The 27,821-nt window shown below is 36.0% G+C and overlaps 1 long non-coding RNA gene across 1 annotated transcript; it reads right to left on the reverse strand.

Moving 5' to 3' along the window:
• Positions 1–1,360: 1,360 nt before the first annotated feature.
• On the reverse strand, positions 1,361–27,821 carry LOC309659067. The gene is made up of 2 exons (XR_014262562.1): positions 4,636–27,821; positions 1,361–4,308 (listed from the first exon to the last, which is right to left on the reverse strand). It is a non-coding gene; the product is annotated as an uncharacterized lncRNA (long non-coding RNA).

The following is a 27,821-nucleotide window of genomic DNA, read 5'->3' on the forward strand; positions in this document are numbered from 1 at the left end:
AATTATTTTGGTAATGAATACCCAATAGTTTCCAGCATCACTTGTGAAAAGACCATCCATTCTCCATAGCCTTTGCAACTTTGCCAAAAAATCAATTCACCATACAAGTGTTTGTCTATTTCTGGACTCTATTCGTCACAGTTGATTTACATTTCTATTCTTTCTCCAATATAATACTATTTTTATACGGTAGTTTAAAAGTAACTCAAAGTCAAATAATATAAGCTGCCCAACTTTATGCTTCTTTTTCATATTTAGTGGTCTTTCAACGTTAGGTATAAGTTAGGTATAAGCTGTAAGTTTTATTTTTTTAGATGCCCTTGAATAGATTGAAGAAGTTCCTCTCTATTCCTAGCTTGCTGAAAATATTTAATATGAACAGGTATTGTATTTTTGTAAACAATTCTTCTGCATTGATTGAGATGATCATAAGTTTGCTTTCTCTTTACTCTATTGATATGGTAGAATTGCTTTGATTTATCATGATGTAGTAACATTTTTATATACTGCTGGATTCAAATTTTTACATATTTTTGCATCTATGTTCATGAGGGATATTGGACTGTAGTTTTGTTTTCTTGCAAAGGCACTATTTGATTTTGGTTTCAGGATAATGCCAGCTTCATAAAATATGTTGAGAAACATTCACTTCTCTTCTACTTTATGGAAAATTTTGCATTGAATTGGCATTATTTCCTCCTTAAATGTTTTGTAAAAATTGCCAGTGAAGCCATCTAGTGAACCTATCTAGGGTTTTCTTTGTTGGAAGGTTTTAACTACAAATTCAATTACTTTGGTAGATTTAAGACTATTTAGGTTATCTGTTTTTCTTGAATGAGCTTAGGTTTTTGGCGTCTTTCAGGGAATTTATCCATTTCATCTGATACCAATATTTATGGGCATAAAATTGTTCTTGGAATTCCCTTATTATTATTTTAATATCTGTGGGTTCTTTAGTGATCTCATTTCTTCCATACCTGATATTGGTAATTATGTCTTCTCTCTTTTTCTTGCCAAGTCTGACCAGAGATTTGTCCATATTATTATTTTTTTTAAAGAATCAACTTTTGGTTTTAATGATTTTCTCTATTGCATTTTTTGTTTTCAGTATTACTCTTTTATGCCCTTATCTTTATTATTTCCTTCTTTATGTTTACTTTTGTTTTCATTTACTCTTCTTTTTCTAGTTCAGTAACATATAAACTTTGATTTCAGACTCTTGTTCTTTTCTAAAGTAAGCATTTAATACTATATATTTCCCTCAAAGTACTGAGTTAGCTACATTCCAAGAATTTTGATGCATGGTGCTTTTATTTCCATTTAATTTAGAATATTTTCTAAATTCCCTTGAGACTTCCTCTTTAGCCCATGATGAATATAGATGTGTGTTGTTTAATTTCCAAATGTGTGAGTATTTTCCATACTTACTTTTCATATTAATTTCTTGTTAAATTATGGTTGAAGTCAATACTTTGTAACATACATTCTTCAGAAAATGACTCAGTCTGCATCATCAATGACTATGATCTTCTTTTCACATGTCCTTTCATGGAAAGGTTGTACACTAAATTAAGCTGGATGTTCTTAAAATTAGAATCTATTCAGGACTTTTTAATTCTAGGTACTATTCTAAACACTTTCATTTGGGAATTTTTTCATCTTTTTAAGAAGCTTAGGAGGAAGTTAATATTATCCATACATCACAGATGGGTTAACTGAGGCACAGAGAAGTTAAATTCTCCAAGTTCACATAGCTTGCAAGTAGTGGATTCAGGATAGGAGCCTAGTTAAAGCTCACATTTGAACCTCTAAACTCTCTAGGATAGCAAGTTAGGAAGGGCATATGTTTATAAATAAAAGGAAAGGAGATTTTAATGAATGTGAATTGTATACAGTAGTAGATTCATTACATATGGAGATATACTTAATTTATGTAAATTATATATTTCAAATTTATTTTAATTTTACTGATATTTATTTGTTTTCAGAGCTATAAACTTAAATACCCTTAATGACCACTCATATCTGATAAGTATGTAGTTCTTGATTAAATAGCCATTTTGCTGAAATAGTATTTGTAAGTAAATTTTTCATTGACCAAATGAAAATTAAAAGTTATATACTATAGTACTCTAGAGAAAGGCCTCTACATGTATTTATCAATAAATAAAAGTGTCTTATTCAATTATAACTTGTCAAGGAATATAATTATAAATTTGTGAGATCCTGGCCGTGTCAAAATGTTTCTGGAGTTACATATTTTCATAACTCTAATAGATCTCCAAACCTAATCTCATCTTGAAGCCAGAAAATATACTAAAGTCGTTGTGGTTAGTTTGATTTGTGGACTATTTGGCCCTCTGCAAGTTTTGTAACTAGCAGCAAATCTCGTGGCTCCATTCTAGGGCCAAACCTCATTCTGGCATGCTACCATAGTTCAGTCACTTCTTTGAGAAAATGTGTTCTACTATTCAACCAAATAATTTTCAAGTGAATGCTGGTAATAACAACTAGGAATAAAGGGAGGATATCCCGTATTAACTTATACTGCATAATTGTACGTTAGCTACTATTGTATTAAGTCTCATAGTGTTTTCCTGAGGTGCATTTTTTTTTCCCTGAGGTGCATTTTTTATATTAGGGTGCCTCTTTCTTGAAATTAAGAGCTAAAATTTGTCATATTTTTTTCCTCCCTTCTTTTCAACCAATACTTATTTAAATAGTTAGTCCAGGAGGCCAGGCACTTTGTTATAGAAGATTTTAACACATCCCGGCCATGATTCAGAAAGAAAATGTAAATCATTTTTCTGCTGATTTTCTAGGCTCAGCTTTTTGTCTATTATCCCAGTAATCCCAGAGCATTTACAAATCTCTGGGCATGAAATTAGTAAATAAGCATAGTGTTTGAGATACCATATTCATGAAATAAAAATAAATTCATTTATTATATAGTTAGTAAATTTAGTTAATATCAACTGTAAACACAAATATTAGATCATTGATATAATAGTCCTATATTTCTTTCCATTATTTTATATACATCTTTGTTTGATTTTAATGAGTTCATGCATAATTTTGCATACCAATTTATCATCTGTCATTACTTTGTAAGCATTTGCTATGTTGTTTGCACAGCTATCATTTTTACAGAATACATAAAACTTTATCTAGTGAATGTCCTATAATTTACATTTCTTGTTGTTAGACATTTCATTATCTATTGGGTTGGCCAAAAGGTTCATTTGGTTTTTTCTGTAAAATGGCTCCAGTAGCGCTTAGTTGTCTTTAACTTCATTTGAAACAATTTTGTTAGACTGTATTGTGACAGCTGTCACATCAGCGTGCATTGGGAAAAAAAAAAACTTATCAAAATTGGTGAATTTTTGTGTAGCCATTTTAATATTGAAGATGAAAGAAAAAAGCTACATTTTCGGCATATTATGCTTTATTATTTCAAGAAAGATAAAAATGCAACTGAAATGCAAAAAAGATTTGTGCAGTGTATGGAGAAGGTGCTGTGACTGATCAAACGTGTCAAAAGTGGTTTGCAAAGTTTCGTGCTGGAGATTTCTCGCTGTACGATGCTCCATGGTTGGGTAGACCAGTTGAAGTCGATAGCGATCAAATCAAGACATTAATTGAGAACAATCAATGTTATACCACGCGGGAGATAGCCGACATACTCAAAATATCCAAATCAAACGTTGAAAATCATTTGCACCAGCTTGGTTATGTTCATCTCTTTGGTGTTTGGGTTCCACATAAGTTAAGCGGACAAAAGCCTTCTTGACCATATTTCTGCATGCGATTCTCTACTTAAACATAACAAAAATGTTCCATTTTTAAAATAAATTGTGATGGACGATAAAAAGTGGATACTGTACAATAATGTGGAATGGAAGAGATTGTGGGGCAAGCAAAATGAACCACCACCAACCACACCAAAGGCCGTGTTCATCCAAAGAAGGTGATGTGTATATTGTGGGATTCCTCTATTATGAGCTCCTTCCAGAAAACCAAACAACTAATTCCAACAAGTACTGCTCCCATTTAGACCAACTGAAAGCAGCCCTCGATGAAAAGTGTCTGGAATTAGTCAACAGAAAACGCATCATCTTCCATCAGGATAACCCAAGACCGCATGTTTCTTTGATGACCAGGCAAAAACTGTTACAGCTTGGCTGGGAAGTTCTGATTCATCCACCATATTCACCAGACACTGCACCTTCGGACTTCCATTTAGTTTGGTCTTTACAAAATTCTCTTAATGGAAAAAATTTAAATTCCCTGGAAGACTGTAAAAGACACCTGGGGGCTTCCCTGGTGGCGCAGTGGTTGAGAATCTGCCTGCCAACGCAGGAGACACGGGTTCGAGCCCTGGTCTGGGAAGATCCCACATGCCGCGGAGCAAATGGGCCCGTGAGCCACAACTACTGAGCCTGCGTGTTTGGAGCTTGTGCTCCGCAACAAGAGAGGCCGCGATAGTGAGAGGCCCGCGCACCGTGATGAAGAGTGGTCCCCGCTTGCCACAACTAGAGAAAGCCCTCGCACAGGAACGAAGATCCAACACAGCCATAAATAAACAAATAAATAAATTAATTAAAAAAAAAAACTTTGGAAAAAAAAAAAAGACACCTGGAACAGTTCTTTGCTCAAAAAGATAAAACGTTTTGGGAAGATGGAATTATGAAGCTGCCTGAAAAATGGCAGAAGGTAGGGGAACAAAAGGGTGAATACATTGTTCAATAAAGTTCTTGGTGAAAATGAAAAATGTGTTTTTTATTTTTACTTTAAAAACCAAAGGAACCTTTTGGCACACCCAATATTTTTGCATAGGAAACTATCCCCCAAAATAATAGCTTAAAAGGCAATTATTTTGTTTAACCCTGATTTTGTGGGTCAAGAATTGAAACAGGGTACCTCAGAGACATCTTATTTCTGATCCATAGAGCCTGGGACCTTTGTCAGTATTGCTCAAAGGTGCCTAGTCAGCCACTCTTTGGCAGTTGTTTTTACATCAGTCCACTCCACACCTGACCTGATCAGCAATAAATCCTTCCCAGGTCGATCCTTACCCTGCAGTGGATACTGATTTGCCTTCCATTCCTGAAATGCTGCTTCCACCCCCACCACCTCAGGGCTTACTGAGATGCCTCATCTATTCAAATGGTACCCACACAATGTGGCTTCAGACCAAATAACCTAGTTTCATGATAAACGAGGTGTTACAATAGGCACTAGCATATGGTATTTTACTGGCCTTAACATATATTCCTCACCCAGAAGCAGCTGGCTGAAAGGAATATTGGAAAATGCTTATCTAAGGTACAAACTCTGCAATTTGTCCTCTGTCCTCCATGATTTGAGATATTTACTAAATGTATGGTCATCATCAGGTACTGTGAACTTAATAGAATAATATTTGGGTTTTGAGAAAAGGAGCTGAGGTATTATTAGCTCTTTTCATCACCATACCTTGTGGCTCAATTGTGGAATTGTTGATTCTCATCTCCATGGTCTTGCATTCTGCCCAGATGTGAGATTCTGTTTTCCATGTGTATTCTTTTTGCCAGGGTATACACTTCAAGTTCCACTGAACTTGTTGCTCTGACCACCATATCATATTCTATTCCTATATCCACATGTCATGGGGTTAACTTCTCTGATTCCACCATCAGTGACAGTCATTTTTCCTCTAGTATTGTTGAAATATTCTGGTAAAATCTCTTCCATTAAATGCAAAGTTAGATCCTACAAAAGACAAGTAAGAACTATATATGGCAAAGTAGAAAGCAGAGAAAAGAGAAAGGAATGCTTTTTGTATTTCCCCCCATTTTACCTGTGACTATCAAGGCTTTTGATTAAAAATGGCAGCTAGCCTTTGAGAAAAACTGATCTAGTTTACAGTTCCATCAGGAATATGCAAGAATGCCTGTTTCACTGCATCCTTGCCACCAATGAGTATTTAAAAAATGCTTGGTAGACAAAAATACTGTTGCCTTAATCTAAAATATTTTAGTACTAATATGATTAGATATTTTGCATATGTTTAATGAACATTCATAAAGCTCCTTCTTTGAATGATTGTAATGTCATTTGCCCAACCATTTTATTGGGGCATTCTAGACATCTTCAACATACAGCAAGAACTGGCTTTGAGAACTACTTTGCTTACCACTCAGAGAATGAAACACACACACAGACATATAGACAGATACACATTTGCAGATGGTTAGCAGTTCCTGAAATATTACATGTCTTATCTACATTTCATCTCTCATAAACAGTAGTTAACTGTTTTATAAGATTATTACATAATGTTATAATCATCTGATTAAAAGTAGAGGAACAAAAAATACATACTTTTTAAATAAAAGTAAAGGTAAAGTAAAATGAGGAAAAGCTACACAACATATTGGTAAATTTAAAAGCACATAACATAAAATCAGAATTTCTTGGTCTCTGATCTACACCTTAGAAGTACATGAGGCACATTAGGAAGATGAATCAGAGTATTATGTACTATTTTATAAATCCTGCTTATCAGTGACCTAAATACAGCTGTTCCCAAGTGACCTGAGAGAGACAGCTTCCAAGGGTTGGTAAAGTTACAACCACGCAACAGCTTGAGCTGGGGGAGAGTTACATCAGTAGTTCTTAGAAACCTTGCCCTGGGAGGGCCAGCATGATTGTGGGGGGCAAAGACTGTAAATATAGCCTGGGTCTTACTGTCTCTGGAAACACATCATGAATCAACACAACACTCTTCTGGAGCTGACTTCCTCGTAATGTGCCTCCAGGTTATCAGTCCTTAGAAACCTGGAGCCACAAGATGACATTTAACTTTGAACTCTCTTCTTTGAATTTAGCAAAGCAAGTGCTAATGAGGTACAGAAGCTAGGATAATAATTGCAAAAATATTAGTTAGTACTCTTGCAGTTTCCAACAGAGGCTAGTGAAGTTACCAAAGAGCAAGAATTCACATTTGATCATAAGCTAATTGAAGAATCCTTCTTGACTTTTGAAAGTAACCAAAAGTAATGAAAAATTAGGGGTTTAAATGGCAAAGCAAATTTGAGGAACTTAATAGCTGCTAAAAATATTTAGACTTAAAATATCGTTTAAAAAATAGTTTTCCTTTCCTCCAACTCCAAGAACATGGTACTGGTACTAGTATTGTATTTCCCATGTACTGCCATATATTATATTATGATCACTTCCTTACCAGATTGTATGTTTTGTGGGAATCAGGTCTAGGGTCCCTGAGACATTCACCTCTATAGTCACTGTTGCATTTTAAATATGTCCTGATCAGGGCTAAATAGATGAGTACCACATTCATTAATGACTACCATTTAAGAAAACAAACAACAAGGTTGTTTTGTTTTATTGTTTACCAACTTAACTACTTCTGTATACTTCTGTATACTTGTGTAAAGTATTTCATAAATTTTAAGAAGCTGTAAATACTTTGGAAATCACCATTCTTACTTGTACATTTGAAGGGTAATTTGTTAAATCATCAGAAATATAAGAATCTGAATATAAAATAGGCTTAACCGTGTCTTCTATTGTGAAAAAGTGAGAATGCAATCAAACATATATTTTAATATATAAGGTCTAACATTATATTTGTCTGAAATATTTCACAATAAAATTAATTTTAAAAGAGATTTGAATATGCCATTTTCAAGCCAATTTTTTATTTTAACAAATATAAAGAATATAGCTGCAGTCTTTGTACTATTCTGGATGATAAAGGAAGAAGGCATTTGACGTTTGGAATTTTGAATTAGGCAATAAGGTTTTCGTGGCACTAATTATAAAGTAGGTTGTTATATGATTTTAATTCCAAAGCATGTGTCACCTGTTGCTCTTTCAATGTCCGTGGCTTGGTAGTACTTTGAGGAGGGTGAAAAGACCAAATTGTAAAGAAAAACAAAAAAACAAAAAACAGTCCTAGCTGTTTTACCAGTGTGTATTAACACTGAAATTTTTCTTTTTCTTTTTTTTTTTTTAAATTATCACCCTGTCAAAATTAAATGTGCAATTCACAGGAAATTTAAATGCTAGTTAAAATATTTCAATATAGTTAAAGTCTCTTTGAATTTCCAGATGCATTATTTCTTCAGTAAATTTTATAAAATGCAAAATTAATTTAATTGTTTGTATTATACACTACTCACTTTGGGTCTATCATCCTAATAGTAGTGTTTGGTACTTCTTGGCTATTTTGTTAAACAAGAGCTTTTCTTTATTTTAAATTCTCTAACACAGGATTTTTTTTCCTAATTCAAGCAAACTATCTGAATTTTTTGCCTGTGACCTGCATCTTTTTGTTCTACTTGTGTCTGTGTTTGAAGTTAAATGTCTATACCATATTACCTATATCTAAATGGTCTAATGGAAGTGAAATAGGACTTTGTAACTTCAAAGAACAGTATAAGAGACGGGTAAAGAACAGGGTAACAGAAATTCAGAAGGAAACAGATTGTTCTCCCTCAGGGAAAAGTGAAAAAAAATTTGCAAAAGAACTGGTCTCTTTTTTTAATCTCTGGGATGAAAACGGTAACCATAGAAATAACAATAAAACTTAGGCTTCCTTGTCAGAGAATATCTCCTGGTGAATGACAATCCTCGATACTATTTTTAGATCTCTGACCTTATAGCCTTTCCCAATATTTTAGAATTTCTAGAAAGAATACACCTGTGCCATTCATGGACTAGCAATTTGGCCTGAAAATTGAAGCAGAGCTAAAAATTTGATCTTCTTACAGAGATAGAATATATGATACAAAGCATAACAGTCAGCTTTCTATAGGGGATGGGAGAGAAGAAGAAAGGGTTGAGACTCATTCCTCACTCATATCTTTACCAGTTACGTGCTTTCCGTTCATAAGGCATAAAAACTCCTTGACTAGTTTAAGAGAAAACTTAGTAGAAGAACAGAAAATTAGCTTATGAAATTTAGGAAAACAAGTAACCCAGACTTGAAAGCAGGAACTAAACTACAGCAACAGAATTTTGTACATTTTTCTTTCTAGAATGCTATTCTTACTGAGAGTTTACTCCGCTGACTCTTGGTCTTGGGGTTTTTTATCTACCAAACATCCTGGAAGATAGTCTGAAGGGATCAAGTCAAATCAGGTGACTACTCCTGAATCAATCTTCTGTGACCAACCACAAGTTCAGGAAGGATGAATAAAACCAATCAGAGGAACTCCGCTACCCGCACGCCCTACCTGGGAGACAGTTCCCAGGGAAGGGGGAAACATTTGTGCAGGGCCATCATTTTAAAAGGCACTGCCAGGATATCCATATGATGAGGGTCAACATTCAAAACTACCATGCTCAGGTCATAAATTACTAAACAGACTTGAGTATAGCAAAACCAGTGACCCCACTGCTAAAGAAATTCATTCATTTATCCACTCATTAATTTATTTACACATTAATTAAGCATTTATTATGAAAGAGACATTGTGCTATATAATTAGGATATAAAAATGAATGAGATACAACCTTAGGTTTTAAGAGTTTACGGTTTACTGAAAAGAACAAAACTTGCATGGATTAAAAATAAACGTAAAATCTTCAATGATAAGAATAATTAAAAATGCTAAGCAGTGAATTTAAGTTTGAGGGGAACAGAATGCATTTTATGTATTCATCTTCTCCTAAATTCAGTGTGACCAGGACTCTCCCAGGATCCACATTTAAAGCAAGCATAGCAGATCCTGTCTCTTGCATCTGTGTCTGTGTTCATATGCTATGGGTTTCCTGCCTCTCTCTGTTGCACTCATGTCACTTTTATTTTCAAATGAAAGGCCTTGGTTTTCAGATTAGATTTAAGTGTCCTCCCAAAGATCTCTCTGATTTCCATATCACGTCCGCCTGCAAATTATCGGTGCCTAAAATTTCCCTATTGCACAGTTGTATCTACTGTCCCCAAGAAGAGAACAGAAATGAACAATGCCATGATAACAGTAATTTTTTTTTTTTTTTCAGTTTTGTTCAGAGCTTACATGGTAAGAAAAAGTAGAATGCAAAGGAAGTTTTTTAATCTCCTTCTTATGTCCAACATGACGCCTACCTGAGGCCCGTGCAGGGATTAACAGATGTAAAAGCTGAATGAATTTTTTCATAAGTACAATGTTTTGATTCTTTAAAAAGTTGTTAGGCTTGTTTCCAGCTTCTGCAATTAGAAATATGAATGTAATATAGCAGGTTTGCATTTACTGCAATAATTTAATTCCTATTTAAAGAGGAGTGTTCCATATATTTGAAATCATGCAGTGAAGTATCAATACTTTCATATTCAGACACATGTGTATATTCTTATTCAGTAATGATTTTGTGTCTACAAGACAATGTCTCTGTATAATAAGAAACGTATATTTTACTTAAACATCTGATGTTACATAAAATCATCTGATGTCAAAATACTTACCTACCCTGATTTGAAAAGGATAGCTCTAGAGAACTATATGTAAATAATAAATAAACATAAGGGTTTTAATAAAAGGAACTGAAGGTTGGTATATATTCAGTTATAAAGTTGGCCCTCTATATCAGCGGGTTCAGTGCCCATGGAGTCAACCAACAGTGGGTTGAAAATATTACAAAAAAAAATCCAGAAATTTCCAAAAACCAAATCTTGAATTTGCTGCATTGCCAGCAACTATTTACATAGCATTTACATTGTATTTACAACTATTTACATAGCATTTACATTGTATTAGGTATTACAAGTAAACTAGAGATGATTTAAAGCATACAGGAATGAGTATACGTAGGTTATACACAAACAGTAAAATATTTTATGTAAGAGGATTTGGGTGTCCGCAGGGGATACTGGAACAAAGCCCGCACAGATACTGAGGGACAACTGTATGTGTTGTGAAATGATCATCATGCTAAATCCAGTTAACATCCATCACCACACATAGTTGCAGATTTTTTTCTTATGATGAGAACTTTTTAAGATCTAGTCTATTAGCAACTTTCAGATATATAGTACAGTACTATTAACTTCAGTCACAGTGCTATACGTTGTGTCCCCATGACTTATTTATTTTATAACAAGAAGTTTGTACCTTTTGCCACCTTCACCCATTTCTCCTTTGTCTTTAATTTTAATCATCATGGATTTTAAGTTTAATTTTAATCATCATCGTTAATTTGAGGGGAACATCCATGAATAAATATCATGGGTAATTATGTAGGGGAAGACAGTACAATGTGAGGACGCGGAGCGTGAGTCCTGAAGTCCGACTGTAGGGCATTGCTTAATTTCTCAGAGTCTCATTTTCCTCACCCATAAATAAGAATTATAGTAACACCCACTTCCTATGGCCCTTGTGGACCTTAAATGGAATAATACATATAAAGTGCTCAAGACAGTACCTGTCATATAAAAAGCAGTCATGAATATTAGCTATGAATATTATATTCTATGAGGCAATTGGAATAATTTTCAGAAATATTTTTTTCATTGACATAAGTCTTAGTTGTCACCATTTTAAACTCTTCAATATACATTCATTTATTCATTTAGCAAATATTTTTCCAGTACATATATTATGACTATAAGACTATATTATATACTTTATTAGATATTGGCGACACAAAGATGGTTGCTTCATTCAGAGAGCTTAAGAACTAAACTAGGGAGGCAGTTTGTGACAAAAAAAAATCCATTACAATATCATAACTGGAATGGTGGAAGTAAGCATGGGATGCCATTGGGATATATGGGAGATAGTGATATCTCAAATCTCCCTGTGTGTAAGTAACCAGAAAGGCTTCAGAGAGTAGCTGCCGTGAGCTGAGTCTTTAAATCTTGCGGTGTGTTCACCCAAATGTTGGCTGGGAGAAAGGTTGAAATCTAAGTAGGTGAAACATCATGGGCAAGAGGGATAAAGCATTGTAGTGAACTTTGGGAATTGTAAATAATTTTCTAAAAATTAATGTACAAAAAGATGGAGAGAGATAAAGCTTGATATTTGAGCAGAGTCGTTTCTTGTGCAGTCTTAACTGCCGTGCTAAGAAATCTGAGCTTGGAGACCATACGTACCTGATACAGCGAGACTTATTTAGAAAGTTAAATTCAGTGAATTTAGTTTACTTATTGATTATATTTATTTTTATCCTCTATCTCCTCCCACTAGAATGTAAACTCAAGAAAGACAAGGATTCTCATCTTTGTCCCCCAGCATTGAGTAGTGCCTGACACATGACAGACGTTCAATAAATATTTGCTGAATAAATTGAAATTTCAACAGTCCAGGTAAAAGGAAATGAGAGTCTGAATGAAAGTAGTATTATTGAAGCCCAAAAGAATAGATTTTAGAGAGCACAAATATCAGAATTTATGACTGATTAGATAATGGTGAAGAAACCAGAGATTTTTTTAGCAAATACTCAGTGTCCAAATTGAATATTATATCAGTTCCTGAAAAGGTTATTTAAGAGGAGAAAAGTCTGGTGTGAGGAGGAAGGTGGTCAGGGAATATAGGAGTTTAGTTTTTGACTAGTTGTTCTCGAGGGACATACAGGTGGGGAACTTACAGATGTCCAGGAAGTACTTAGCTTAGATATATGGTTCTCAATATTATTATGGTTATATTTAAGGAATTTGTGAATATATTTAAATCCAACATCTGAATGAACATCCAGCATCTCCAGCCAGGTAGCAGTAACTGCTGAATGTCTAGTACTGTGTATTTTTTCCCTATTTCCCTTACCCCTTTCCACTCCTCTGACCCCTTTGCTCCGCTTACTCTACTTATATCTTTAATATATATATATTTATTATATATTAATTATTAATATATATTACTCTGACTAATGTGCTCTGACTATAACTTGAATTATTGCTATCCCAGGTGTAAAGAATGTACTACATCTAGTAGTAAATCAGAGATGATAAAGGTTTTTAGACAATTGGCTATCTTTTCTGAGCTTGTTCTGGTGTAAATGTTAGATGTTTTAAAAAACATTTTACACTTCTAAGCATTTTGGTAAAATTTTCTTTTGCACAGAAATACAGGATTATCCATTCAGTGTGTGCATTTTTTATTTGACTCTGATACATTCTAATAAATCAATTGCATGGGCCCTAGTTGAACCAGCTCCTTTTGGATCTAAGTGTCTCTGCCATAATGAACACTGTACTTTGTAAGGGAATATAGGAATTTATATTTGTATAGGAATTTTAAATGCATGATGCTTATTGATCCTCCCAATCACCCTGTGAAACTGGAGTGTGGGAGATTATCATCTCTGTGCTATAGAAGAGGAATTTAGGTGGTAGCAGATTCACCCAGCAAACAATAGAAAAGCAGGTCTCAAAGCCAGGGGCAGCTGAATACGAGTCTACTATCTTTTCCCCTGCACTTACTGCCTCTTCATCCATCTCCTACCCAGAAACCTTACCCAGGTGGTCACTAGGCATGAACTGCAAGAGAGATAATATGTCTGGACAAAATTAGCGTTGATTGCAGATGTTAACAAGCAACCACAAAACATATGAAATGAAGAATACTTAAAGTTGCATAAGATTAAACTTGTGCTGCTATATTGCAAAATGCATCCCAGAATAGCTCTCATATTCTGTACAGGAGTTATTTCAAAACCTTCCTAGCTTCCAAAGCCTCTACCACAACATCAGCCAAAATTCAGAGATCCAATGGAAGCCATAAGCCCCCTACCCCCACCCCACTACCCGCTTGTCTGTACCCACATCTGCTTCATTCTTTCCCCAAGATCTCACATAAAATGTTACTGCTCTTCCATCCAGTGTTAATAACATCCCTTGTGGCCTGGATTCCTCAACTTACACCTACTCAGAGACTATATTCTTTTAATTATACTCAAGTCTATCCAATATTGAAGCAAATAAATGAGTAAACAAATAATCATGGATAAAACTAAAATGCTGCTCTGTAAATCTTTTATGCCTTATAAGCTGCTGAATTTCTTTCATGCTCTAGTCATGTCTATAAAAAGGAGTCTGTCTGTCCTTCACTTCCTAACCTCTCTATTTTCCAGGCCACTGACTACACTATTCTGTTTTAGTGTGGTTGACCAATAACCACCTAATTGCCAAGTCTGATAGACTTTTATTTTCAGTACTTTTTTTCTGTCCTCATTTTACCTGATTTTAATGTCGCTTCTGACTGTAACTATAATCCCTTTAAAATACATTTCTCTCACTGCTTCCCTAAATGTTCTCTTTTCTTGTACTTTTAATAATTATTATTTAGGTTGCTTCTCTTTTGCTGGTTATTCTTTATTTGTTGGTGTCCTTCAGGGTTCCATCCTCAACTCTGTTCTCATGTTCTCATCTTCCCTTATGACTTCACTTCCATCTATATGTTGGTGACTTCCAAATTCCTTCTGTCATCATGCATCACTCTGTTCAACATCACACATATCTCACTTTCTATTGAATACTTCCACTTCTGTGTGACACTGACATCTCGAGTTCAACGTGCTTAAATTAATTTTATGATTCTTCCCAAGCACCCATCTCCTGTAAACTTCTCCTTGCCCTATATTTTTATCTTGTTGCATGGCACCACCATCCATCCAGTCTTCCAACCCATATGCTAAGAATCATTCTTAGCTCTACCAACACTTTTATCCCATCCCTAAACCTGTAAGGCTCTTAATTCTTTCCATCCTAGTTCTTAAATATGTCTCAAATCCACTGAAGTTTCTCCAGCTCCGAAGCCACTGCCTTATTTTAGATCTGCATTATTTCCCAAGTGGATTATTTCAGCGGTTCTTCCAACCCATTCTCCATACTGCAGTTAACAATCTTTCTAAAACTTATCTCTTTTATGCCAAGTTCCTATAAACAAACTTTTAGAGATTTTGTTCCCTTCAAATTACAGTCCATTTTTTAAAAACTGAGTTCACAGGACTTTTGGAGATTTAGTTGCTGACGTACTTCTCCAGCCATTGGTCTGTTGCTCCTTCATTTGGTCAATTCTTGTGCATCCTTAAAATCTTTGCTGAGACATCACTTATTACAGGTAGTTTTCCCTCATTCCTCTGTTTTAGGTTAGGGGCCTATCCTCTGTGCTCCCACACATTTGCATGTTTACATTTAACAGGGTATTTATCGTATATTGTATCATCTCTTTATCTCTCTTTACTGTTAGCTCCTTTTGCTTGGTGAACCCAGAATGTGCCATGAGATAAAAATTTGTGAGATGCCTGAATATAATGTATATTTAGTGGGGGCATACTGCCTGACAAGCACTACTCTAGGCATTGAGCATACAACTGTGAAAAATACAAAGTCCCTGCCCTCAGAGAGCTTACATTCCAGTAGGGATAATAAATAAATAAACTTGTATTCTAAATGGTTAAAAAAGCAGAGTCATTAAAAAATCTCTATCCAGTTCTTTTTTGTAACAACCAGAAAGACAGCTATTCTTCAAATTGCAGATTTTATTTGTAGTACCAAAATTTCTGATTAAGTGTAAAAATTATACTAAGCTGGAAGTTTTATCTATAAACCTCATATCAAACTTCAGAATGTCTCCAAATGTGTATGATTTAATGTAAGTATGATGATCATCTGATAAAACTCATAGAAAATACTGTAAACAATTCCAATTACATTGGCTTAAAACATTTAAAATCAAACTTTGCATATAAAATTTATTTCAGAAATCTCAAACCGTAAAGTATGCAAAGAAAATGGGCTATGAATGGATGAGAGTCTAAAAAAGTGTCTAATTTCTAATTCCAGCTGCAAGGAAAAGAATGTCAACTATGTTAGACTGTGGCTGTGTCTGCATCCACAAACTGATTTTAAAAATGATTGAATTCATTTAAATGGCCAGTTATTTCGACAAAACCAACAACCAAAAGGGCCAAATCTAGTCAATACCTGGTTGTCTGCATTCAGCCTACTTGCCCCCTCAGTTTGGTTCTTATGTGTAGATAGTCTGTGTATCAAGAATTCAGGGTGGGCCACTAATGTCATTTTGTGAAAACAACACGATACCAAATAAGAGTGTTTTCTGGCCATTTGCTCTGGGCCACCCACGTGTCTGAGAATGCGGTACACTGGGCGCAGTACCTTAGGACCTCATGTTTTTTCTCATCTTCTGAAGGTGTGGGAAGAAATAGTTTGATTGGAAAATAGTCAACCTGGTGGTTATGGAAACATAGTTACCATAGAAGCTTGTTATCAATCCAAGGATCAACCAGCGAGGGCTGCTACCTAAGGACCCAGCAATTTGTACTTTTCTTTAATTAACCTGACTGGTCTGTCAGATAGAAACGTTTACTCAAAAGCATAGACTTGCATAAAAATTTTTTTTAAAGTGAAGCGACTTTGCCTTTGAATTGCATTTGTTTCTGTAACAATTCCCCAGCTTTAGTTTCTGTCAAATAAAAGACCAACTAGTATTTTTCTAAATACAAACACCAACAAATATGCTTACTGCAATTACTATAGCTGCCTTTTTACTATTGTTAGGAGATATTGAAGGCTTAATTGCTTGTATTTCTTGTAATGCTGATTAAAAACAAAAATGAACACATACAATTCAATGAGGACTGTGAGAAAAACAATGTACGGCTGAACGTGTAGTCTCATGGTCCCACTGATCTCAGCCGGGGTTATTACAATATTAATGTATAAAAGTACAAAATGTATACTGAGGGTACTATATACTACTATTTTAGTTTACTTTAACGATGTCTGTTCCTTACACCTAAATCAGTACATCTTACTGCTCAACCACGTCCAAAAGTAAAAATTTATGGTTGGAACCTAATACGTATTTGATCCTATCCTCCCAGGCAGGTCAAAAGTCTTTTTGGTGAAACAGGTATGAAATAGATGTGGCATTATCATTACAAATTTAAGTTGCCCTGACTAATCATTCCGTGTGGTTTAGAGATAGAAATAGTATAGATGGCAGAACTAGAAGAGGAGGTGCTAATTCATTTGCTCATTCTTAGACATTTACATTGGGAAGAAATGACTGGAAAAACAATCATTTATTATTCTTTAGGACACCCGAGTCAGCAAAATCACCTGCACATGGTTGAGAGAGGGGTCCCTCATAGTGCAGATTTTGTGTTTGATTTTACAGAGAACTCAAAAGCCAGTAGCTGTGGATGGCATTTATATTTAGTAAGAGTGCAATATACTCGTTTGAAGTTGGGAGATGAGTATTTATTGAAACAGCTGGCAAATCAGCAAGAAAATGCTGATTTTGAAAAAACTATTCTTCTTCTGTGGAATCAGACCTACTGTATTTAGCAACACTATTATAATTGAACACAAAAACTGCATTAAAATACCATTAAGAAGGAGACAGAAATCCAGAAAAATAAGAGAATTCTAAGTTAAAAGCTGTCACAGCAGTCCTGAGTCAGCTCTTTTAAGAATAAATGCACAAATGCACAAATGATCTTTCAAGTATGACACCAGATGAACCCACTGGACTCTATTTCCCCATCACTTGTAGCCACTGTCAAATGCAACCAGCACATTTTTCCAAGCTGACCTACCTACCCATAGCTCATCTATCTCTAAACTCAGGAGCACCAATTCCATCCTTTCATCTAATTAAAACACCAGGAAATTGGATGAAATTTAATTTCAGCCTGACACAAATACAGCTTAACCTTTCCCTGAAAATAATCTATGTATTAGTAAAGGACATTCTGCAACTCCAACCAATCCTCGTGCCACCACTTAGAAACTCAGACTGTACTTTTGTACAGACATAAGGAAACCAAAGGATCATTAGGTCATTTTTTTTTCTAAGGAGAATACTGGGAACTGCTTAATTTATGTAACTTACTGAAGGTCACAAAATTGGTTTGTGGCTAAAACCAAATCTTATGACTTTCAATCCAGTGTCCTTTCGACCACACTCTTTGCCCTCTCTAGTTTGTCAGTGATGGTTGTTGCTATGTTTAAAATAAAGATAGACTTTGTCCCAACCCTGGTCCTTAAAGGCAACTAGGAGGAAGGACAGGAGTGGGTATAAACAGTAGGACATTTTGTGAAGCACTTAACTGTTACTATTTTCTCCTCCTGCATTTAATAATGACAGAAGTCAAGTAGGGTTCGTCTACCTCCCCACACAGGCCAGGAAAGTCCTGTGGCATGCCACTGAGCAGTTTTCCAGAGCAACAGGCCATTTCTGTGCCTTCTGCTACCCTGGAAAAATCAGGAAAATATAGGTCATGCAGAAGTGCAAGATGCAGATGCCTGAGAGTTCTCCTGGTGTAGCTCAGCTCTGAACCAGGCCCATCTTTTTTGTTCTTTTAATATTTATTTAATTTATTTATTTATTTTCCTTATTATTATTATTATTATTTTTGGCTGTGTCGGGTCTTAGTTGTGGCACACGGGATCTTTGTTGAGGCACATGGCATCTTTTCGTTATGGAGCGTGGTCTCTTCGGGTTTCTCTCTAGTTGCGGCGCGCAGGCTTCTCTCTAGTTGTGGCATGCGGGGTTCCTTTGTCTAGTTGTGGCACGTGGACTCCAGGGCACTTGGGCTCTCTCGTTGAGGTGTGCAGGCTCAATAGTTGCGGTGCGTGAGCTCAATAGTTGCCCTGCAGCATGTGGGCTCTCAGTTCCCTGACCAGGGTTCGAACCTGCGTCCCCTGCATTGGAAGGCGATTCTTTACCACTGGACCACCAGGGAAGTCCAACCAGCTCCATTTTAACGTCAGAAGTCCATCTGACTAGTCCTCAGAAATGTGCTAATGGTTTTTCTGCTAAAAAAAAAAAAGTTAGAAACTCTCTGGAGATCCAATTGAGTTTCACCTTTATGTATACAGTCTAAGATAAATCTCATTCTGACTTGTATAAAGTATACCTGGATCTAGCTTTTGATAACTCTCTGTGGAATATCAACTGCTTAGGGGAGCATTGGCTTCCCAGGATACAACACTGGAAGTCCATGTGGCTTGGCAATACCAATCTCTACTTAGATCCTAATCTCTGTTAGAACTTAGGAGACTGTACAGGTGGTGCCAGTGGGTTCCAAGAGGCTACTTTTTTGTGTCCAGCCTTATTCCTCAAAAGTGCAGTCCTGCCGCTTCCCACACCCTCAAGATTAGAGATGGGTTTATCTAGAACATAGATCCCTAGCCCTCACAAAATCCAATCATTTTTCACCTTTAGAGAGACTAGAATTTATTGATTAAGATTCCTACATGACCCTGGGAAGTTTAGCAGGTAAGAAACAGAAAATTTGAGAACTTACTCCTGAGTTGAGAGCTCAGTGAATGTTCTTGTGGTTGAAATTTTAAACCTAACTTAAACTTGTGAATATTCAAGTTCATACCTTCTTGACAAAGCATGACCTCCCTTTCTTCATGCAGAAAAATTCTAAAAACTTCAAAAGTTACTTTTTAAATCATTTTAATTGCAAATGAATTCAAAACATAAGGATGAAATGTCTCTGAAATTGCACATAGCCACTAATACTAGAAGGAAGAAGATGGAAACAACTTCTTTTAGACTTCATCAAACCATAAATATCCAATATTCTTTTGGAAAATTTGGAGGGTGGTGTGCATAAATTCTTATGGTTCCTTATTTTTTTTTAATATGAAATAGAATTGAGGAGAGCTTTGTCTTGAATGTTTGTAGTAAAAACCTCAAATTTCCTCCAGAGAGGTGTTTTCATTTCCTTTCCTCTTCTGCTTTATGCTAATATATTTTTATTCTGCTAACCATATGTATTATTAAGAGAACCATTAATAAATCTTTGTAAGAAACATGGCTTTGGTCTTACCAAATTCTGGGGATGAGTCTGTGGTTTTTACCGTGGATTGCCTATAACCTTTGTTGGGTCAAGTTTGGTTAGAAGTCTAAACAATCCTGAACCATTACTACATTATTTTTTAATAGTCCCATATCAGTGATATTGAATATTTCCATACTTGGATTTCAGGCACATTGATTTACCTGACAGGCTCGGTATAATCTTCCAATCTATCTTTTAGTAAGTTTTGTCTACCTTTACTTAATAGCATTTATTTTGGCATTTCATTTTTCTCCTAGCAGTTTCTTTATGGATTTTTTGAAGGAATGTTTTTAGCGAACACTTGGCATTGAATGTAATGTTACTTTTATAATTTTGTTGAGAAACAACATTAATTGAGTGCTTATTCCACACACAAATATGCAAAAGCTTTATATCTGTTGAGCTTTTGCATTTGGGAACTTTTCGCACAGAATTCTAAGCCCAATAATAGCTTCTTTCCAAAGGCAAATGTTCTCTACCTTTCGTTGCCCTTTCCCGTTTCTCCCCCATGCTGCCACCTGGCCATACTCCACAAAATTTCCTCCAGATATTTTGAGTAACTACATATTGCAGTTAAAAACAATATGGGAGTCCAGGGGAAGATGCTTCTATGAGAAGCAGTGCTGTACTTCACCTGCTTATAAGTGCAGAAGTTGTTATAGGTAAAGACACCAGGACATCTTTATTGATCCATATGCCAGCCTGCTCTGCTCCACTTGTATATGAGAGGATCATGAGACCAATTCTTTAAACTGTAAGATCTTAAACTCCTAAGATCAATATCTGAACAATATAAAGCTTGAAGGTTAAAGAAAGATCTACATACACTATATACACATGCATGCAGTGATTTACTTGCATGAAATGATTTATTAGACAGCTTTGGGATGGGAGTGTAAGAAAGCCTGATTTCTATGCTTCTTTGCGATAAAATGAATATGGAAAAGTAGGTTGAGCATGGAAGTGTTGATGCTAAAACGTCACTGTACCTTACTGATGCAGTTTCAGTCTACACTGGCCCCAAGCAAATCTGGATTGCCCAACAGCCCAACAAACCCATGAATAGGGCAATGAGGAAACAAATATATAAATAAACTAACTAACAAATTCATACATATATACAGACATTTTGGCTAAAAAAATTGGTGTTGAAAAAAAGGAGCATTCACATTGTGCTAGGATATAACCATGCTCCTGGTTTCACCCAGGCTGGTTTCTTCACTGCTCTCTGGGTGGGGAGGGAGGCAGTCCTAGGTCCTAACTGTGTCAGTTCAGGTCTTTCAAGAAACAATGGCTGCCAAGCTGGAATAAGTCTGTGGAGTTTGAAGGGAGAGGGAGCAGAAGAGGGCAAGACTTGCATCTGGGTACAATGCACATCTGACTGTGAAAGGAGAATGGGAAGAAAGGCGAGCTGGATAGGAAACAGTTTAGATTCACTGCAGTTCTGAGATATGTTCAGCCAGGCCAATGAGGAGTCCCCTAACAAAGGCTTCTCACTAGAGCCCAACATTGGGCATGAATGACCAGGCTCGAGTACACACACTTGCTTAGTCATGGGTCGGGGGAAGCATGGACTCAGCATTAACAACACGGTGGATCTCGAGGTGCTACAGCTGGAGGGTGTCAGCTAGCTACACCCACAGCATGTTCTCCTGGGGAGAGCTTAGTGGCGTATGTTCATGCCCATATATCCTTGAATATCGATAAAGTGTGAGTCTTTGTTGGGACCTAAAGTTCACCAAAGTGTCTTAAAATGAATCTTCCATTGGAACACTTGTTGCTAGATTCATCCCCCTTCTCTGTGCAATTATCTTTGAGATTAGTCCTTCCAAGCTTACATTGCTCTTCTAATTCTTAAAATTTCTTTTGTTTTAATTTTGAATCCTCTAAGTCTCTTTTAAGAAAACAAAATAAATAACAATAATAAAATATGTTCCTTTGTAACATCCTCCCCACATTAATGCTATTCCAGAATTTCAATTCTTTATACTGTATATCTTTTTGAGGAAACATATCTCTAAGTCCCATCTCCTGTTGCCTTTTATCTAATGTTGGGATTGCAATTAAGAGCTATGTAACTTTTATTCTGGGGGAAGGTACTATGACCTCCGGAAAAACTGGAGTTAATTCCAAACATAATAATAACTTTGGGAAGGAATTTTCGACTTTCTTTTTGCTTCCCATATGTTATTAGTTAAGGTAATTAATGCTAGTTGCCACAACAGACAAACTTCAAAATCTTTGTATCTTAACAAAAGTTATCCAGCATAGTTTTACGGAGCGTTCTTTGTCATTTGGTAACTCAACGATCCAGGTTTCTTCCATTTTGTCATGTCCCCTTATCATCATATGACTTATAAATTGGTTGTAGCAGGAAAAGAGAATAGGAAGCATACTGGCTCTTAAATGCTCTGAACGAGAAGTGACATATGACTTCCACTCACATTCTCATCTGCCAGAACTTACTTCTGTGTCCCCAGCCCAGCTGAAAAGGATGCTGGGAAATATAAATAAGCACAGTGACCTTTGTTGAGCACTATTTTTTTTGCACACCTTGCCAACTTTATTCTCACTCCAGCCTGGGGTGACTGTTTCATATATGAAGCAGTTCACATGCATATATTCTCTCCTTTACCAGGAAAGAAAGGACAAATATTTGTAGAAAGAATGAGATGTTTCTAGACATACCTTTACTTTAAAATATTCATCCAAACATCATGTGTTTCTCGATGCCAATATTATTCTTTATGTTTTCAAAGTTTTGGGTATTTCTCCTTTTTTCCAAATGTCTTATTTGAAGGACGTTATTCGAAGAACTAGAATCAAGAGGAACACGCAATAAGAGTAGAAAAAAATTAAATGGTTATCTTTAAAATATATTAATCCACACCTAAAGACATGCAAACAAGTAAGTGGATTATCTAAAAATAAACGATTACATTCTGTCTATTATAAAAGTAGAGCATAATGTGATCATTTTAGTCTTGTCATTAGAACAAATTTTTAAAAATTGCTTATTTCATAGATGAAAAATCCATTTTACTGAGTGTATTAGTTTCCTATTGCTGCTTTAACAAATTACCGCAAATATAGTGACTTAAAAAAACACAAATTTATTCTCTTACAGTTACGGAGGTAAGAAGTCTGAAGTGAGTCTTATGGGGCTTAAATTAAGATGTTGTCAGGGCTGATCTCGTCTATGGAAAAAATCCATATCTTGTCTTTTCCAACTTCTAGAAACCTCCAGCATTCTTTGGCTCATGGTGTCATCTCACCAATCTGTGTTTCTGCCTTTTTATCATGTTCTCTGTCTTTGACCCTTCTGCTTCCCTCCTATAAGGACCCTTGTGATAATATTAGGCCCACCCAGTTAATCTAGGATAATCTCCTTATTCTCAACATTCTTAATTTAACCATGTCTGCAAAGTCCTTTTTGCCATGTAAGGTAGCATATTCATAGGTTCCAGGGATTAGGATGTGGACATCTTGGGGGCCGGGGCAGGGGAATTATTCAGCCTATCATACTGAGTCATCTGTAATCTTCCTTACATACTTTACATTCTTATCAATAGCCCATGCTTATCAATCAGCTGGATGATACAATAGATTCATCTCCATGAAACTAAATGACTGATACGGTAGCAAAATCTTCAACATTAGCCAACTATGAATTGATTAATGAGTGCCTACTAAACAGGTGCTATCGATAATGTGAGAAGAGTTGAGCAAATGTTTATAGAGGTCAAGGAACCTGTTGGGAACAAAGAGATCAAAACCTCTACCACTTCCCTATTGGGGCTCAAAGTTCTATCTTCTTTGATAGATTCTGGCAGCTAGACCACAGAGGTCCACAGGTAGGATACATTCCCCAGTGGCACCATATTCTCGGTGGCAACATATTAGGGGCAATACAAATCTTACCTCATAGAGAGGGACTGAATTTTTAATTTAAATCACAAATATCTCCAGCCATGTTGACAGATAAACTCAGTAAGGTAAGACTATCTTAATAGACCTGATTTTTTCCTGGATATTAATCTGATTTTTCCAAGCCTGAACCTGGTTTTTCCTTTTAAGTGTCACATACTCTGATATATTCTATGACCTAATTGTTACCCTTGTAGTGGTGTTGCTGTAGAACTACTCTGAAATCTTTTAACCAATGTAATGGAATTATAATGGCCTTATAATGGGCTCCTCAGAATTTCTTTTTACTATTGTAATGCTGTCATAATGGCATTGTAAGGGGTCCTCCATAAACATATACTGAAATCATTTTGCCACCATCATGACACTGAAATGAGTCCCCATAGAGTTTATTTGAAATTGTTTTGCTCTTCTAATGGCATTATTAATGCAGTCTTCACAGACTTAACAGGGAAATTGTTTGACCATCATAATGTGGTCTTCATAGACTTACAATAAAATTGCTTACCAGTGTAATGTGGTTTCCATTAACTTGCACTAAAATCATTTTCCTACCATAATGGCATTATAATAGGGTATCCATGAACTTGGACTACCAAAGTTTGGTTCTCTTGATGGCATCATAGCAACATTGCTACTAAGACAGTTAAAGTAATATTGATGCTCTGTTGTATCACAAGCAAAGACTGTAAGTAATGCACGTCTACTTGTCACACTTAAGTATCTTGGGTTTTCCTTTAAAAGTAATGTCCTGACTGCAGTATACTTTATAAAACAAGAACAATCACTTCTCAAATAACCAGATGAAAGAACCCTAGATTCTTAGGTCATGAGATCTCATCTTACGCACTTTCTATATAAATTTGAGTGGTTTTTTTTTATTAACTTGACTGTTTTTTCTTTTCCTTTTTTTTTTTTTAAAGTGTGATGTGTCATTTCCTCTTGATCCTTCAAAAATATTATTTTTTATAAATCCTCTTTTATGAGATTGCAATGAAGTACAGCCATTGCTGTCTAGTCCTTAGTATGAGCATGCTGAAGTATATGATGTTTATAACCCTTGGTCCCTTTTATTTACAAGAGACAGCACAAACATAGAAAACTTACTAGCAATAAATGGATACAGTATAAAGACAGAATAAAAGCATGTAATAAATAGAGTGGATTAAATATTTACTGGATGCACAGACCCAGTGTTACATTATTCGGATATGCAGGCAGAATAAAAGGTGTGATGTTGAGGGAGTTTTATGTTTGTATAGGGTGCAATTAGGTTACCAGAATGCAACTTCACAAACAGCTTTTTGGGACCCATGATTTGTCATGATATTGTCATGATATCATTTGTCATCATAACAGATGATTTGTCAGCCTGGAAAATTTTAATCCGTCCTTCTCTGAATTAGCAATAGCATACTGAAGATATACATGGTTTCAGGAAGCACAACGTGTTGTGCTTGTATTATTATGGATTTGATTTCTGTTGTCATTAAAATCCTACTGTGTTCTCAGTCTCATTTCCTTTAGGCACACGCATGAGTTCTCATAGCAGAAAGATAGCCTATGTAATTAGATATGAAATATATGGGGACCACTGCACATGATTTAGATAGAACTTCAATTATTTTTAGAAAAAGCAAATGGCTGTTTTATAAAAGCCACCAGCCATGTCTTTTTCTTGGTGTAAAGAGAAAATTGCCTTGGAGTTCTTTTTTTGGCTCTAGAATGTCTCTCTAAGGTCAACTCTTCAATTATAAGACAAGTATGTATTATTGTCTTGGAAAAAAAGGGGATAACAAGATGTCCATTTTGGTAAGAATTGTCTCTCTGATATGCACTTAATAGGTAATGATAATCACTGAAGTGGAGGTGAAAAAAATTGTATAGGGGTCAAGGAACCTTTTGGGAACAAGGGAATCAAGACCTAAACCACTTTCCTTTTGAGGTTCAATCCTAGCCCATCATCTTTGTTGATTAAGATGGTCAGCCAACAGAGGTTCACAGGAGGAAGAGATTCCCTAGGAGCATCTCAGTGGGGTTATACCACATGGGATGCCTGGAGTGGTAACTGAGTTCAGTGTCGAGACATTTATGGTCATGGGTTGGTGGACAAAGGCAGTGGAGTGTGTGTGTCTAAAGCTTGTAGCCTCTCCCAGTGCTGTGTGTGTTTTGAAACAATAACTATACATTATTTAATAGGAATAGAATAATAATAATATTACTGTATCGGAGATTTTTCTTTGTTCCTTACATGGATTGTCTCGAAACAACTTTACGATACATATCTTACCCATGGGGAAGCTGAGAGGATAAATGACTTGACCAAGTTCCCACAGCTCTTAAGTGGTTGAGCCAGGGATTACCTTAACCAGTTTGACTCTGGTGTCTACCTATTTTTGCACTGTAACATTTTGGGATCCCAAGCTTGGGTCACCCTCATCCCTAGTGCACTGATAAAGTTGGGTTTTACTTTCAGGGCTGAGATCAAAGATGGTAGGAATGATTTCAGAACTGGAACTTATGCTTAGAGTGATATAAGGAAACATTTGGGAAATAAACTTCCTGCCCTTTAGACCCTGAGACCTGAAAAAGTATTGCCAGGACACTAGTGACATCAGAGCAGCAGATGAATTTAGCATACCAACGTGTGGGTCCACATGTGTTTGCAGCAGACTGAGGAACTCTCTACCATTGAATCGATGAGATTTTCTAGTTCTTTCTCCTGAGTATGAAGCAGAACTGATCCCCTTGGAATGAGAAAGTCTCCAGAGTTCTTGAAATATTCAGGGAGCTGGAAGAGTTCCAAGAGAGATACTTGAGTTCCTGCTAATAGGCATATGAAGGCTCTAGAGATTAATTTGAATACTAAAATAAGAAATGACCTCATTTATATCACAAGCTCATGAAACAGGCCATTTTGCATATTCTGCAAAGACCTATGGATTAACATATACTAGCCAGATTTCATATAATAAAAATGCAACCAATGATTATCTCAAAATTCCTTAATAAAAGCCACTGGCTTTCACGACCAAGGTTGGGTAATAGATTTATGAATAAAATAAAAACAAATCACAGGGTCGGAAGACGATAACAAAATAACATCAGGATAAAGTTAAGAAAATAACTGTGTCTAAAATATAATATGGCTATCACCTAGTTGACATTTAAAATGGCAAAAACAAACATTTATGATTCTTAGCATTCTATCATTTCACTGTTGCAAAAAGATTAATGTCAACACTAAGGACATCATCATTCTTCAACATTAACAAGGGGTCTTATAGGTCAGTGGAAAGAGTATTCAGATTGGCTATCAGGCAGGGGATATATTAGAACCTACCTCATAGGTTTGTTGTGAGGATGAAATGAGATCATTCACCTATAGCATTTAACATAGCACTTGACACATGGTAAGCATCCAACAGATGGTGGCTCTTATTCAGTTTTTATTGTTGTGTTATTGTTGTTATTTGCCAGTAAACCATGTGGCTTCAGACAAGTCATGTAATTTCTCTGGGTCTTAAGTGGGCTATCTTCAAGATGGGAGAATCAAATTAGGCAATTTCTAAGCCCTTCTTAATATTCAAGTTGTTTCAATATATGCTGGTAGAATTCTGATGGCAGTTTTTTCTGCAAACTTCTTTAAGATAGCTCACAACTATGTAGGCACAGATAGTAAAACTATTGTGAAAATTTGATAAAAAAATAAGCGAGTTATTTAGACCAGTTGTGAGAGAGGCACTTGGAGTGACCTGCAAAGATGAGGACTCCAAGTGTAAGAATTATTGTGGACCTTAAGAAAAAAAAAAAAGGGACTTCCCTGGTGGTCCAGTGGTAAAGAATCTGCCGTGCAATGCAGGGGACGCGGGTTCGATTCCTGGTCAGGGAACTAAGATCCCACATGCCATGGGGCAACTAAGCCCGGGTACAACAACTACTGAGCTCGCGTGCCTCAACTAGAGCCCACGTGCAGCGAACTAACGAGCCCACGCACCCTGCAGCCTGCGTGCCACAACTAGAGAAGAGAAAAGCCACACACCACAACTAGTGAGAAGCCCACGCGCCACAACGAAGAGCCCACGCGCCAC

Source organism: Balaenoptera physalus (assembly GCF_965194825.1).
Source record: "Balaenoptera physalus genome assembly, chromosome: 3".
Classification (NCBI taxonomy): Eukaryota; Metazoa; Chordata; class Mammalia; order Artiodactyla; family Balaenopteridae; genus Balaenoptera; species Balaenoptera physalus.